Below are 17,394 nucleotides of genomic sequence, written 5' to 3' on the forward strand. Positions count from 1 at the left end.
TGTTATTGTTGTGTTTGGGGTTGTTGGTGGTGTTTTGAACAGGTTGGTAGCTCGTCTTTTTAAAGGAAATCAAGTATGTTTTCTTCCGGTTCGCTCAAACGGTATTTCCTCTGCTCGAGCAGTCTTCTGCAGTCTGAAAAAATTCTGGGAGGGGGTCATTGTAAGCTCGAGCCATGTTTTGGTCACTCGAGGGGTCTCACTTATTCATGTCTTATGCTCGAGTAGTGTTTTGGTCACTCAAGCGGTCTATCCGTATATTAGATCGGGGAGAAGGGTTTTTTGTCACCTTTTCATCTCCTCTCTCTCTAAAACATTTCTAAACCTATATTATTCCCTCTCTCTCTCTCTCTCTCTCTCTCTCTCTCAAGTTCTTTCTTAAAACCCTCCTATACATCCAAATCCATTGATTTCCCCACCATAGTGCTTTGGAGTAAAACGAAGAGCTTTGGCGAGGGCTTCTATTTAATCTGAGTGGATCGTCATTTTGTCGTCGGTGATTTTTGGTTGTATTCTCTTCTTGCTTGAAGTAGGGATTTTTTTTGCTCATCTTTAATACCTCGTTACATATATACATGTGGTAGTTTTTATAGTATTTAAAAATAAGTTTGTTAAGAAATTCTACAAAAGCATGATAGGAATTTAGGATTTGGATTTTAGGAGTATAAATTGGATAAGTTATGGGTGTTTCGGTTAATTGAGAGATAGCTAGGCAAGTTCGTGTTAAAACCCTAATTTATCATTATGGGCTTAATTAATCATAAAGGGGTGAATATATGTAATAATCAAGTTATGTGTTAAAGAATTGGAATAGTGGTTTAGTTATTAAAATGAAACTTAAGTGGGTTTAGTAGTGGTTTTTGATTAACTTTGTATTGTAGTAGTATTTTATGAATGGGATTGGTTTAAGGAAAATATAAAGTTTTGGCCAAGAGTGGACTTAGTTGATGGTTTTGAAATAACGGATTTGGTTTTGGAAATAAAATGGCATGTGTATCTCTTTTATGAAATGAAATGAGAAATGGTTGATTTGAAAATGTGGAATTAGTTATGGATTTATATTGTATGTGTAGGAACCCACATTTTATGTCCTCATCATGTTCATGAGCATCGGTATGATTATGACTTGTTAAGTTTGCATGTGTATGTTGTGATTTGTTTCGCTTGAGTTAATGTGATCCATGCCTTGTTTTGAAGCCTTGTGATTTGTCTAAGTGTAGTATGCTTGTCTTGTTCCTTCCTTGATGTGAAACTTAGGTTACGCCTTGCCTGAGTTATGCTAGCCGATGTTATTCCAAGCCGAGGTCATCCTTAGTCTAGTGGTAGTATCTTGGAACCCCTTGTTGACCTCCGTCCTTGCCTTGACCACATTAGCCGAGATGTCACCTTGCACCCTAGTGATCTCGTCCTGGAGTGGTACGACCTAGGCCGAGGTGTGGCGCATCTAGGCCAAGATGTGGCACAGCTTAGTCAAGTGTTGTCCCTCCTAGCCGAGGTCATTGTCACCTTAGTTGCCGAGGTCCTTTTGTTAGCCGATGTCACCCCTTGCCGGAGTGCCATTCCGTGTAGCTTGTTAGATACGCCTTGTTGCTAGCCGATGTCATAGCCTGTCAGAGAGCCCATACCGCTTTGCTTGTTGAACACCCTTCCACCATGCTTTGTCTGGCCTGTCAGCCACCTTTTCAGGTAGAACCCAACCAGTCGCCGCCACGTGTCTCAGTAGAGGGTTAACCCCAGAACCGAGTATAGAAAACTATCATTTTAGTATCATAAACTTGCCTTGTAGAGAGAGAAGCTCTAGGAGGAAGAAGGAGTTTTAGAGTGAGGAAGTAGATCTTCGAGCTTGATTCCTAGAGATCGAACCGTTAGATCCGTGTTCTAAGGTTAGATTCTTGATCTGCTCATGATGTTCTCTATGTTCATGTTATTGCATTTCATGATCGGATATGATTTGTAAGCCATGCATCGTTTTGAAGCTCGATTTTAGAAAGAGAAAATGACATTCATGTGTTCTTCAAGAAAGTCTTGTTTTGATCCGAAAGCTTGCATAAAGAATCATGTTTTTGTGTTTATTTCCGCAAGGATTCCAAGTACGGGTACCCAGGTCCATGTTTTTCAAACTCATAGCGCGAAAATCCCAGATTTGTGATAACAGATTGTAATCGAACATTCGTATTTTTCATGTTCTCACACTCATGTTCTTCATGTTCATCAGCAGAGGGGAACCCAGAGTTTCCCGACCTCTTTTCCTTGCATGTGGCCCTCGGGAACACACCTCGGCGAGGAGGTGTGGAACCTCGGCCTAGACCTGGTTGGTGCCCAGCATGTTTTCCGAAAACATTTGTGTACATAAGGGACTTGTTTGAAAATGCATTCAATAGGCTTTGCCCTGTGTTTGTAGGACTTGGGCTTGTCTCGACCCCGACGTGTGAAGAAACTATGTGAGTGGTATTTTTAATAAAGCTATGTTACACTTGCTTTCATAAAATCTCGTCTTGCCTTGTTTTGAAAAGTACTTGATCTAGCATGAATGACTATCCCTACTTGTATATTAAACACTATCTTGTTTTGATGACATTTCTTGAAAGTCCTTAGTTGCAGGGGACTATAATGCAACTACACTCTTGTCTTGAAAGTCCTTAGTTGCAGGGGACTATAATGCAACTGCACTCTTGTCTTGAAAGTCCTTAGTTGCAGGGGACTATAATGCAACTGCACTCTTGTCTTGAAAGTCCTTAGTTGCAGGGGACTATAATGCAACTGCACTCTTGTCTTGAAAGTCCTTAGTTGCAGGGGACTATAATGCAACTGCACTCTTGTCTTGAAAGTCCTTAGTTGCAGGGGACTATAATGCAACTGCACTCTTGTCTTGGAATTGTCATCACCCTCTTGTATTAAGTAGATGTAATAACATCCAAAGAACTTGAAAGGCCGGCAATGAACTTGATTTCCCTCTTGATTGTAAAGTATGCTATGTATTGTTTTGAAAGAAATCTTGGATATCAATCATGCAAAACCTTTATTTCTAATATCATTCACTGAGTATCCAAGCTCACCCTCTCTATATATATGTAGGTGATGAACAAGAAGGCATTGAGGCCTAGATGTGATGCCGATGTATTTTTGGGTGCATTGCCGACATGTTTTGGATTAGCATTTTTGTGCCATCTTGAAGATCATGCTTCTCGGCTTATTTTCATTTGTACTTGTATATGTCGGCTTGAGAAGCCTTTTGGTCAGGATGTGTTTTGTATCTCATTTCCTTATTGTATTTAAGTTGTAAGACTTTATAAAGATGTATGTCATTTCATTTGACCTATGCACTGCTCTTATGGACCACTTGTAGCTTGAATTATTGCTTCCGCATTTGTGAGCCCCCTATATAAATACTCTGATTGTGTGTGAATCTTGTAAGTCGGCCTTCGGTAATCTCGGATTACTGGCCATCACGGCACCAAACTACTAGGGGCGGTTTGGGGGCGTGACAGTATGAGTCTTGTATCTATCTATCCATTTAGAGGTTTTGTCCTTGGTCATTGGTGGAGGATGACATTGTTGTTGTTAAGTAGATGATGTGTATGTATTATACTTGTATGGTATTATGTAGTTTAGCATGTTGTGCTATTATTGTGTTACTATTTGGGGGTCCGTTTCCCTCTAGGTGAGGCTTGTAAAGCGTTATGCCTTGATAGAGGTTTCTCGTCCCTTCCGGTTTGCGCCCGATAAAGTGTGAAAGGAGGTATGATTCTCTCTATATTGAGCAGGTCAAGCGTAGCACCTTGTGATAGGTTTCTTTTCCTTCAAGTCTGTGCCCAATAAATTCTGACCTTGGGTTTGTTCTCTTCTGGGTGAGGCTGGTAAAGCGTTATATGTTTTGTGGGTTATATCATTTGCCATTCGTGTTGTAGGCTAGTGGAAATGGAAGTATGTGCTATGTTTAATTATTTATATTTTCAAATATATGCTTTCTCGGTATCCTGTTATTGCCCTTGGGCCTATGGCCAAGGAAGATAGTAGATATGTTATTGCATAAGTGTGTGTAGTGGGTTGAGTTATGGGATTGGGTTATGACTCATATATGTGAACGTGATTTCAAAACTAATGTGGGAACAAAATTTGTTTATATTCATGTACAGGTTTAAAGCAACAAAATTATGTTGTGAAGGAATGCTTTTGGAACTAATCTGCATAATTGGAAAGAAAACAAATGGTTTTACACCTTGTGGTGTTCAAATGTATATTTTTGGGGGAAAAGGTACTTGTATAAGTATATATTGAATATTAAACTGTCACATTACTTATATTGTACGTCATGGTGCATTCATGATCATAGATATTTTTGAAGGAATGCTTTTGGAACTAAACTGCATAATTGGAAAGAAAACAAATGATTTTACACCTTGTGGTGTTCAAATGTATATTTTTGGGGGAAAAGGTGCTTGTATAAGTATATATTGAATATTAAACTGTCACATTACTTATATTGTATGTCATGGTGCATTCATGATCATAGATATTTGTATGTTGTTATTGTTTAGGATTATATTGGGATCTCTATTGGGCTTTATGTTCATCCCACGTTGCTAATTATTTTTCAGGTGCAAGTTGAGAGATGATTCAAGGTGGGTGATCTTACTTAATTGTTGGCCATGGGCCTTATACTTGTGGCAGAATGCCATTGTGGTAAAATGGTCAAACCCTTACTTTTAAAGTAAAGATGTAAACCTACAGGCATTTTGTTTAAATGTAATTCCTGTTGCATTCTACATATGTACGATTGAGAAACTTTTCATTTATTTATGATATATTGCATGTATAGTTCCACATGTTCTTAATACAAATGGATTTATGTTAATGGATATGGTAATGTTACTTAGATAATAAAAAGTGGGGCGTGACAACTTGATATCAGAGCTAACCGGGTTTGAATACCTTGAGCTCATGGGAAGTGATTTTTACCATAGTGGGTTTATTATGCTTGGTAAGGACGCTTGCGTATAGTCAAGATACGTGTTAGGACTCTATGTGTTGCATTGATGTGAGCATAGGATTAAGTTTCATGGATAGTGAACTTGCTTTGAGGTCTTATTGGAAACACGCTTGATTAACGTGGTTTCCGATGAGAATTCCTTGAGAGTTTCGGGACAGGTAACTATCCTTGTGGACTTGATTCGATTATATGATTAAATGTTTAACTGTTTAATTGTTTATGTGAATAGAATTGTGTGATTTTGGTGTTAGGTGTGTCTTGTAGCTTAGTGGTGGGAATGTGTGCCTCGGGAAAGGCCGCTGTGTTGTTCACTAAGTTTGGTTTTGTTTTGGTTTATAGGATGTCTACATGAGGGAGTAGAGGTCGTGTTGGAAGTACAAGTGTCGGTAGGGGTACAAAAGTTCCGGTAGCACCTGCCTTTGCAACATCGACTATGGGCGAGGAAGTTACACGTGAGATTGTAAGAGTGGTGAGAGATGCTCTAGCTTACAATGGGGGGGACCATGGTCGTTCCCTCAAGTTTACCAAGGAGTTTCTTCTCTCCAATCCGCCTGGGTGTTTGGGAGAGCCTAAGCTGTTGGAAGCAAAAGATTGGTTACAACAAATTACCATGGCTCTTGACATGCTCAGAGTCAAGGATGGCGAGTTGAGGGTTGTTTTGGTTGGTTTCTAACTGAAGGGAGACGCCGATTATTGGTGGAAGTCTGCAAGAGTTTTTGTGGGCACCACTTAGATTGCATTCACTGAGGCTTTTTTGGCTAAGTATTTTTCTCCTTCCGCTCGAGGAGGATTAAGGAACTAGTTTGTTGAGTTGCTCTAGGAGGATATTTCTTTGGCATAGTTTGAGGTAAGGTTTGCTAGTTTGTCGAGGTTCACTCTAGAGTTGGTCGCAACAGAAGAGCAATGTTGTTTTAAGTTTGAGGGGAGGTTGTGTGACAAAATTTGGGGAAAGGTTGCTGGGGCTTTGTATAGAGATTATCACACCCTGGTAGAGGCGACAACTCATGTGGAAGCTGTTAAACTTAGTGTTGGTTAGGATGGGGAGGAAGAGGCCATATCGGCAATTTTGACTGTTCGGGGAAGTAGTAGACCTAGTAAGAATTGGAGATGGGCGAGATCTTAGGCACAGGCATAGTTGTTACCTCAACCTACTTTTAGTTTTTCAAATTCATCCTTTGGAGGGTCTAGCTATCACGACCCGAACCCGAACCTGCTCCCGTGGGTTAAGGACGTAACCGGCCAGTAATCTCTGTCACGACCCGAACCTGCCCCCGTGGGTTAAGGACGTAACCGGCCAGTAATCATGATATTACCTACGGCCTCAAACCAAACCAAATGTATTTTTACAGAGTTAGTGGGGGCCAAACGGAAGCAATTTAAACTTTGTCCATAGAGCTGTGCTTATATGCACGTCATAACATTCCAGACATATGTACGTTAATAAATCACGACAGAAAGTGTAGTAACAAAAGTACTGTACAGACAGGATCATTCAAAACTAAGTCAACCCATCACAGCTATGTATAGATATACACAAAGTCCTCGCCAACATGACAAAATGTAAATACATAACAAAAGGGCGAAGGCGGGTCTCGTACGTGAGACACGAGGGCTGACTCTCCAAAACCTTTGTTGCTCCTCACAGACTTCACTAGGGCTGGGTTTGGACTTCTCTTGGCTCACCTACAAACACATGAATGAGCGTGAGCAAAAGCCCAGTGAATAATATCAAATCAAATACAAAAGTTACATAACAATGTAGAACAACATGTTCCAAATGGCCTTGGGCCCAATTCATATTTCTATTTAACAGATATATATATATATAGCTATACGAAATTCAAATCAAGTGACTGTAGTTCCAAACATCCTGGCCTTTGGCCCATTCAGACTTCCATTCATGTCAAAATGGCCTTCAGCCCATACATTTCTGCCAAAACGGCCTTCGGCCCATTCATTTCTGCCAAAACGGCCTTCGGCCCATACCTTCGTGTCAAAATGGCCTTCGGCCCACTCATTCATGTCAAAACGACCTTAGGTCCATTCACATATGTCAAAACGACCTTCAGTCCACTCATTTCTGTCAAAACGACCTTCGGTTCGTTCATATTTGTCAAAACGACCTTCGGTCCATTCGTATAGGTCAAAACGGCCTTCGGTTCGTTCATTCTTATCAAAACGACCTTCGGTCCATTCATTCTTATCAAAACGACCTTCGGGCCATTCATTCTTATCAAAGAGACCTTCGGTCCATTCATTCTTATCAAAACGACCTTCGGTCCATTTATGTTTATCAAACGACCTTTGGTCCATTTATGTTTATTCCTGTCAGACTTTTGTCCACAATCCCAATTAGCAACTCATAAAGCTTATAAGGGAATAATAATTGGACATTCACAATCATTCAAATATTGATATTACTCACAGTGATCGGCTTGTGGGTTTGCCCTGGAGCTTGACCCTACACGTTTCATGAACACAAAAGGGTCATTAACAGTTCAATCCGCTCTTTAATTCACATATTCCTCTTTAGGCTTTATTATTATCTCATTAACTCATTTACAACGCTTAACATATGCCTAAGAGTGCTTGCGAGTGAAAGAGAACGGAAAACGGAACACAAAATGCAAAGACAGGATTTCAGAAAATAGGGTCCCCGCTCGAGCGGACCCTTAGGTCTGCGAAAGTACTGGTTGTCTTCTATTCCAGCCCGAGCGTGAACTCGGCCGCTCGAGCGGACTGCCTGTCTACATAGCTCCCCGCTCGAGCGTCAACTTCCCCGTTCGTGCGGGAACCATGTCTGCAGAAAATGCTGGGAGCTCGATTTATCCGCTCGAGCGGCACTTCACCCGCTCGAGCGGACATCGAAAATCTGGGTTTTCCAGATTGAGTTCTTGAGCTTCATCTCGACATTCAAAGGCTCTAAATGCATGATTTCGGTCCAAACTTCACATAATCATGTACTAACATGGTACAAAAATAGAATTACAACATACTGAAGCTCAATTTCATAATTTATCTACATGCATGGCTCATTTTCCACCAACTCATTACCAATGTAACCATTTCATGCATTCAAAGCTTCTACTTCCATGGATTGTACATGCATGTGACATATAACCTTCATTCTCTTCTCATATGATGAAAAGATGGTCAAATACATGGATTTCAACCAAAATTGCAACATGGGTCATGTAATTCAAGCTCAAATATGCAAATTCAAAACAATACATACATGCATGCATATATAGTCTTCAAATTCATGAAAACCAACTCCTTTCATGGTCTAGATCACAAATTAATCTTCAATTCACGAAATCACAACTCAAATTCATGAGTTAGGGGTTGGTTACTCACCTAGGAGCTTTAATCTTCCAAACTCTAGTCAATTCTTGACTTAAATCTTCAAATTCCCAAGCTAGAGCCAAAAATTGCTCAAGTCTCTTCCTTTCTCTCTCTATAGCCAGCCTCTCTCTCACTCTCAATTGTCTAACTCAGATTTTGAGTTTTAAGAGAGTTAAAGGAGAGTGCAATGCAAATATACAACAAGCCCCACTAACAAATATTTTAATATAAAATAATGGGGTACTTAATTTATCAATTTAATCAGTTTAAATTGACCAGAATCAATTTTCAATTAAATTTCACCGTAGGCTCTAAAAATTATGCCAGTCACAATGGCGTAATCAATTTAGGGTTCTGTGGCCGATAAGGCCCTCAATTTAATTTCCAAAGCAGGTTATTCAGACAGATATTCCTACGATGAACAGATAAAACTTCAAAATCATATATATTTGCATAATGACACACAAAATCATATCAAAACATATAATCAAATTCATATTAAGGGCCGATTAACGCATTACGGAACAGGGGTATCACACTAGCCAGACTCAGACTTCATCTACTCAGTCACGGAATAGGGGACCACCTATTTGTTCTAGGTGTGGTTGAACGGGCCATGTTTGATGTCGTTGCCCTTTGCGTGGGCAGAGCCAGTTTTAGTAGTCCAAGTGGGAATGGTGGTGATGTTATAGTGTGGCAGAGTGTTATTGTTTTGTAATGTAATGTGATGTTGTTTTATTTAGGGCTTTATGCCTACAGATGTTGCATGTGTATGTATGTGTTGTTGTGAACCTAAATGGTATGATTATGTAATTAATCTTGAACTTGCTTGTATTTGTGTTGAAAAGTGTTGTAAGGATTGGAAGTCCTAGTTTTATTATGATGTATTATTTTCCAAAGTTAAGCATGTGTTGGCTTGTGATGTCTTGGATTGATTTAGAGTTGCTTGTTGAAAAGTAGAGATTTATTTATCGTTTTGACTAGTCTTGAATGTAGCAAGGATGAAGTGTATAGTTCTAAGTGTGTATGTTTTGGGGTGGTGTGAAATCTTAGGGTTCTATAAGATGGGTAGAGGTTACCTAGTGGGTTGTGAAAGTGTTTGGGGGAAATGTGAGATTCGTGTCTCTTAATAGTGTTTGTTTTATGGTTCGTTGAGACTTGGTAGTTGTGAGTGGATGTGGTTCAGTGATGATGCTTAAAAGTTGGGTGGTGTTGTTAGTAATTATATGAGGTTTGTGAGAGGGATGAGAAATTCTTGGTTGGATATTAAGAGTATTCCTTGGGAAAAGACACAATTGTAATTCCAGAGGATGAGTATAGTGTTGGTAATGAGTGTTTTGTGTATATGGGGTTATGTGAATTGCCATTGACCTTATCGGGCATTTGTACGTAGTAGGAAGAGTGTGTTTTCCATATAGGCATATGAATGGTAGTTTGTTCGGGGAGCAAGAGTGGTGTGGTCCAATCTTGAGGAATCCGGTGTGATTCAAGAAACATGTGGGTCTGTGTGTAAAACTCCATCTTGAAGCAAACAATGCTGGGTAGCATGTCAGTGTTTGGTGCCAAGTGTTGAGGGTTGTTGAGTTGGTTAGTCGGTTGGTTGTTGTCAGGAGTGGGTTGATATATAGTCACCTTGAACATAAGGGTTGTAAGGTTGAGCAGTGCTATATTGTTGACTTGTGAGTGTTAAGTCTCGTGTAGGCAGATGTGAAGTTGGTGTGAGTTGATGGTAGCCAAGTTGGGTTACATGTTGAGGTCCTTGTGTTACGAGTGCTTTTGTGCCGTTGTGTGATTGATAGATGATGATGGGATAAGGCTTCCAAGAATTTGTAAACTTTATTTGTGCTTTCTCATATTATTAGCACGGTTGTTACTTCTATTAATTTGTTATATAGCAATGTTGTTTTTGGTGTTGTAGCATTACTATAAGAGTGATGGGTGTTGTTAGGTGATGGTTGAGGTTCACCAGTTGTTTTATGTTGAGAAATGAATTCAGAACAAGAAATTTTCCTTGTGTCGTGGCCTCGCATGGCAGTGTTGAACTATAATGTTGTGGATTTAATCTAAGTGGTAATAAAAGATTTTGATGCGTAGTTTATTTGATTTAATAAAAGTTGAATCTATCAAATCATGAGAATGTGAATGATCATGTGTTCTGAGTAACACTTTATTTTGTTTTCAAAAGATGGTTGCAAAATTTTAAGTTTTACGTGGAAATTAAAAACGTATTTTGGTTGTGGGTGGTGCAAGTTTGAGCACCTTTTTAGAAAAAAATTTATATACAAGAGTGAGATTTTGAAAGAAAATGAGAAAATGAGGAATTTGATTTAAAACATGGATGTGTTGTGAATTATGTCACCTTTTATGGTTAGTTTGTGTAGTGGCTTGGCTTGGATTGCTAGTCGTGTGTTTAGGTGTTTTGTTTTAAGGAGGGTTTGGAGTTGTTGGGGCTTATTGTATCGGAGTCTTGGTCTTTTGGGTCGTGTTTTCATGGTAAGTCCTCTTCTTTTGTGAGAGGTGACCGAGAGTTTTGTTATGAAGGCGGTTTTCTTTTCCTTAGTGCTCGGGTGTAGAGCGTTTAGTGTTGGTTGGCATTTTTGGGGTGCACGTAGAGTCCATTGTTTGTGTTCTCGCTTCGTAGACCCCAATGAGCTGTGTGGGTCGAAGAATCATTCGTGACCTCTTTCTTGTATTCTTGTTATTCAGACGTCTTCAAAGCCCCGAGGTGTTAGACTGGGATCTAGGAAATTATCTTAAATATGGATCTAGGCTTGGATAGATGGTTGTATTTATTTCGTGGTTGTTTGCCTTGTGTTGTAGAGTATTCTTAAATTTCAAGGATGAAATTTCTTAAGGGGGAGAGATTATAGTGGCTTGTGTTAGACCCAACCCTTTCATGTTCTTGGATCCACAATCTGATACTCTTTATCGTTGTTTATAATCCTTCTTGTCTTGTTTTGTTAAGTTTGGGGTTGTCGGTGGTGTTGTGAATAGGTTGGTAGTTTCTCTTTTTAAAGGAAATCAATTCTATTTTCTTTCGGTTCGCTCGAGCTGTATTTCTTGCGCTCGAGTGGTCTTCTGCAGTTTGCAAAACTTTTGGAAGGGGGTCATTGTGCACTCAAGCCATGTTTTGGTCGCTCGAGCGGACTTACTTATTTGTGTCTTACGCTCGAGTGGTGTTTTGGCCACTCGAGAGGCCTGTGCAAATATAGATTGGGGAAAAGGGTTTTTTGTTACTTTTTTATCTCTTCTCTCTCTCTCTATAATATTTCTAAACCTCATTTCTTCCCTTTATCTTTCTAGTTGTTGCTTAAAACCCTCCCATACATCCAAATCCATTGATTTCACCACCATAGTGCTTTGAAGTAAAACGAAGAGCTTGGCGAGGGCTTCCATTTAATCTGCGTGGATTGTTGTTTCATCCTGGTGATTTTTGGGTTGTCTTCTCTTCTTTCTTGAGGTAGGGATTTCTTTTCTTCTTTTCAATACCTTGTTATAGATATACATGTGGTAGTTTTTTTTATTTTTTATTTTTTATAATTTTTTTTATAGCATTTAAAATTAAGTTTGTTAAGAAATTTTACAAAAGCATGATAGGGGCTTGGGGTTTGGATTTTAGGAGTATGAATTGGATGAGTTGCAGATGTTTCGATTAATTGAGAGCTAGTTGGGCATGTTCGTGTTGAAAGTGGGAAAAAACCCTAATTTATCATTATGGGCTTAATTAATCCTAAAGGGGTGAAGATGTGTAATAATCGAGTTATGTGTTAAAGAATTGGAATAGTGTTTTAGTTATTAAAATAAAACTTAAGTGGGCTTCGTAGTGGTTTTTGATTAACTTTGTATTGTAGCAGTATTTTATGAATTGGATTGGTTTAAGGAAAAAAGGAAATTTTGGCTAAAAGTGGACGTAGTTGATGGTTTTGAAATAATGGATTTGGTTTTGGAAATAAAATGGCGTGTGCAAATCTTTTATGAAATGAAATGAGAAATGGTTGATTTGAAAATGTGGAATTAGTTACGGATTTATATTGTATGAGTCTTGCATCTATTTATCTGTTTAGAGGTTTTGTCATTAGTCATTGGTGGAGGATGACATTGTTGTTGTTGAGTAGATGATGTGTATATATTATACTTTTACGGTATTATGTTGTTTAGCATGTTGTGCTATTATTGTGATATTGTTTGTGGGTCTGTTTCTCTCCTGGTGAGGTCGGTAAAGCGTGGCGCCTTTGTAGACACCCCATTTTTGACCATCCTCAAGACTTGGACGTCATTGCTTGTGCACTCGATGATTATGACTGCATGTGCTCGTTTTAGAGCCCGAAGCTCTCGGCGGAATACCCTGCCTTTTAGCCTTTAAACCCTGTCCATTCTATGCCTTGTTTTGGACCAAAACCTTCAAGCCTGCAACCCCTAGTGGCCAGCCGGCCACTATTTGAAACTGTCGACCACCAATTGTGCTTTGCCAGCCATCCAAGTGGCTTGCCGGCCAATGGTGGTGGCCTACCGGCCATCAGTGTCCTTTTTTCAGATATTTTGTTGACAGCTGTGCCAACTGTTGGCACAATTGGCTGCATCTCCTTACATGTGTATGGAGGGATATATCTCAGCCAAGTGCATGTTTTTCTATATATAGGGGGTCTCCTCCCCCATTTTTGAGGGTTAGAATTTTTGGAGCAAAAATTATTTCTCTCTCTACACATTTCTCTCTTTCTCTCTTGCAAGTTTGTGCATAGTAGCTTAGATACACCACACTTTTGCCTACACCTCCTTAACCAAAGTAGTTCATCTTTGAGCTGAGGTTCCTTGAGGCCTTCTTGGAGCTCTAGAAGGTGGTTTTGGCTTGAATTGTTGCGTAAAGTTGGTCTTCCCTTCAAGAGGTATAACACTTGTCTTTTTAGCTTGCTTTGCATACTTGTTTTTCTTATATTTTCCCACTGATTTGGGCTATTCTTGGGCTATAAAAACTCTTTTTTTGTGGGCTGAAATTGGTGGTTGTAGGCCATTTAAAGGTAGGGGTGGTTCACCCTTCTTTCTTCCTTGTTCATAAAGGCCTTTCCACTTTTGTTTCCCACTTTCAAACCATATTTTTTTGGGCTTTTAAACACTGAATTTTAGAGTAATTTCGGTGGTGAAAATCATGTTTTGAGGTTTAAATTTGAAGGGGTTAGCCTCCCCTCCTTGTGTTTTGTTTGCTAGCCTAGATAGCTCTATATGTTAGCATATTTCTCTAGCCTTTTGAAGCTTAATTCCAGCATGTTTTAGGTTGTATTTTAGACTGTTTTGTCTTTGTTTTGCGCTATTTAAGTCATTTGAGTCTTGTTTTGCATGCTTTTAGTGTAAGTGTCCTCACAAGTTTGGTGTTTTAGGCCTTTAGACACCACTTGTTTGAGTTGATTGCATTGTTTTAGTGTTTTTCTCACTTAATTTCAGCAAGCATAATCTCTGTAACCTCCCTTATTTTTTGACTCTTTGTTTGCTTTGAGGGTTGTTTTACCCTTAGGATTGTTTAAGCTTGAGATTGAGGTCCATGCTTAATGGTTTAATCCTCTTTTGGGGTTTCATTATCAACGGCATGACATTTCTCTCTTTCCTTACACTACCCCTGGTTTGAGCCTTCTTTCCATTTAGAGGACTTAAACTCACCTTTGGACTCAATGAATTAAAGAATGGATGGTAATTTAAAATGGAGTAATTAAAACTTGGGACTAAAAGTGTGCAAGATAATAAAATGTTGTGTTCAATCGGACGTTAATTAAACACATGGAAGCTTGAGGTATTTCATACTCATTAGTGATGAAATGGCTCAAGTTTCCAAGGTCACCACTTCCCTTGATCAACTCATGAAAATGAGGAGGTTAGAGTCTTATTTTGTTGCATTTATTGAAATTGCACACATTGGTTCATGAGCCATCATGCAATGAAATTGCTTGAGTTGGTGGTTTGTGAACCAAGTTCATTACTCCTTTGATTTGTTTATGAAAAGGAGGGGTGAATTGTGCAAACAAACCCTTGAAAATACCTTATGCATGCTCTGTTTGTTCTCTATTGCAGCAAGGTGAACTAGGCAGCAGTGGCCGGCAAGCCACTTTCCATAGCTGACAAGCCACCTCTGATGGCTGGCCGGCTATCACTGGTGGCCGGCAGGCCTCATCACTGGCCGACTGGCCACTGATACAAAATTTAGCAGTGTGTTTCTGAGACAAAGCAGAGTTATTCTGGAAGTGGGCAACAGTGTTAGTGTCCTATTGTGCAACAGAGGCTCTCTGGAAGCAAAACAATGGCTTTTCGGGTGGAAACCGAGCACGTGCATGAGCATTCCTCGCATACCAAGCATGTTTAAGTTTAAATATTTAGTTTAGATATTTGCTGTAATTAATTAGTTGTAGCTAGTGTAGACCGCTTGAACGTCACGGCTCCGCGTGCGAAGACGCGAAATCGTTTTGTTCATTAGCTACTACAGTTCGGACTCAATGTCACGATTCTGAATCTAATCTTGTAAAGTGCAATGCAAGATTGATAAATCACCAAAGAGTCCAAATCCGGCAAATCGTTTTGGAAAACTAATTTTAATAAAGAAGTGCCAAACATGGACTACTTTGCCAGATATAGAGTTGCCACCTAAATATTTTGTTTTGGGAAATTTAGGAAACCCTGACTCGTGCCTAAGGCCACGTGTCCGTCATCACCAAAGTTACCTCGGCTCGGGAACTTGGGTACGAGAGGGGAAGGTCATGCAATGAGCACCCCCGCTCGCCCGATCAAAGATCGACCTTTACTAACATGATATTTTGTTTTTGGAAACACGTGTTCTTATTCCGATTTATTAGCTAACCTTACTACGTGATACGCACAACATACAAGTATAGACTAGGTCGCCTAAATTGGAACAAAACATCTCATGTTTGTTTGTTTGAAAATGGTTTGAAGGTGCTACTCGCAAGTAGGCTAAGACGTGGATTTGCCACCCTCGAGTGGGCTTAGAAAACATGATTTTGCCACCTCAAGTGGGCTTAAAACTCGCATTTCGATGAATTGTTCCAATTCAAGCAATCCAACCTTCATCCACAGGCATTCATGCAATTAAACACTTAAGCAGTTAGCCTCATGGCAAGCATGATATCATAGCAACACTCACACTCATGCAAGGATGCTAAAGCGTAAAAGCTTACCTAGTACTCCGAGCCAAAACAAAAGCTATGTTAGAAATCAACGCATGACCCTAGCTATGTCAAGAATGCCTAATGCAACACATGCAAAATGCAACTAAGATAGGCTCGGCTATTCTAAGATGTCATGTGAATGCAATTAGATAACATGTATTCAAATTGGAATTGAAATACAATGCAGTTTGTATAATGCGTCGGGCCCGGTGCATGCAAGACAGATGAATGATACATGCATGCAAAGCATAAGGATGCTAATTGAAATATGCCCTAAAACTAACCATCAAAAGCTAAGTAAAAGGGAGAAAGACGTGGGGTTGGAAGACATTCACACACTCACGCACACTTATTACAAAATTGGCCCTCTCGACAGAGGGTCCGAATGAGTACACTAAGCTAGCTACGCTAAGCTAAGCAACTAATCTAATTATCTAATTAGACTAATTATTACATAATCAAATTGAATAACTAGCTAACACTAAGCTAATTATTACAACACGTTAAATAATTAACAATTTAACTAGTTTAATTACAAATTCAAAAGCTAACTAATCAAGTAAAGCTAATTACAGATTACAAAGCCTCAGCTCAGTTCTAAGAGTTCGAAGATGCATGCTCGATTGTTTTGCTCGGAAATCCGTTACCATGCCTCATGTTGCCTCTGTTTTCACTGTTTTAGACTTCTGAAAATTGTGTCAATCTCCAAAACACTTCTGATCCACCTCATGGACATGCTGAGAGGTCATCAGCCAAGAGGTATGGCCATCGGCCAAAGGATAACGGCCATCGACCAATTTTGAGGCTATCGGCCAATTATTGATAGCCGATTGGCCATGTCTTCCTACAAACTCTCCTTTCTACTACAACAAAGCACAAACAGAGGCATGGCAATGTATTTGAAAGAAAATGTGTGTGCAACTACACCCCTTATCATGTCTAAGGCTCAAAGGTGTGTAGTGCTCAGCTCTCAAGCCATCGATCACGCATTTCGATGCATGATGGCCAAAGAGGCCGAGTTGCACAAATCAATGCCTGATGAATGCACAAAAACACATAAATGCCTTAACCTCTATCATGCATGATCAAGAGGGTCGATGACCAAGAATTGAGGCACGTTTCATCACTTTAAGTATGAAACGTCCCTCGTTTCTCGTGTTTGGCTTAACACCCAAACCAAACACAATGCACTGCATGCACAACTTAACAAAGCTAATGGCATGCAAATAATGTAATGCAACATGAGCATGCAAGCACCATGCAATGCAACTCAAGCATGCAACAATAATACAATGGAACAAGCATGCAACAACATGCTATATATCAAGCAAATTATAATGTCATGCAACAATATGCAAACAACAATGCAATGGCAATGGACCATGTAATGCAACACTTAGTGGACTTAAACCGCATATGGACAGACCTAAGAGGGTCCAAAACAGTGGCCAAAGGATGAAACAATGGCATGAAAAAATAAGAAAATGCATGCACATGCATTGGCCTATCAATTAAGTATAAGAACACAACTCTCGAAGGTGCTCAAAGAGTGACAACTGTGGAAGTGTAATAACACTATAAACTCTGAAATATGCATGGAATGATGCCAAATCAACCAAACAATACAAGTATGGCATGCAAGAGAGCTCAAAGCTTGAAGCTAGCATAGGCACTTGCACTATAACTATGCAATGCATATGGCCAAGGCTACCCAAAACAGTCTTAGAGCATACCAAAATGATGCTAAAACATGCATGGAGCAAAGCCAAAATAAGCCAACATGAAGGATATAAGGCATGAAGTATGCAAGGCCAACAAAGGGGATTGCACTACACCCAACAAAACCAATCATGAGATGGCTTCACCAACAAAAATCAGAGCTATATTATGGCAAAA

The sequence above is a fragment of the Camellia sinensis genome, chromosome 10, assembly GCF_055761805.1.
Source record: "Camellia sinensis isolate YWXY chromosome 10, ASM5576180v1, whole genome shotgun sequence".
NCBI classification, from domain to species: domain Eukaryota; kingdom Viridiplantae; phylum Streptophyta; class Magnoliopsida; order Ericales; family Theaceae; genus Camellia; species Camellia sinensis.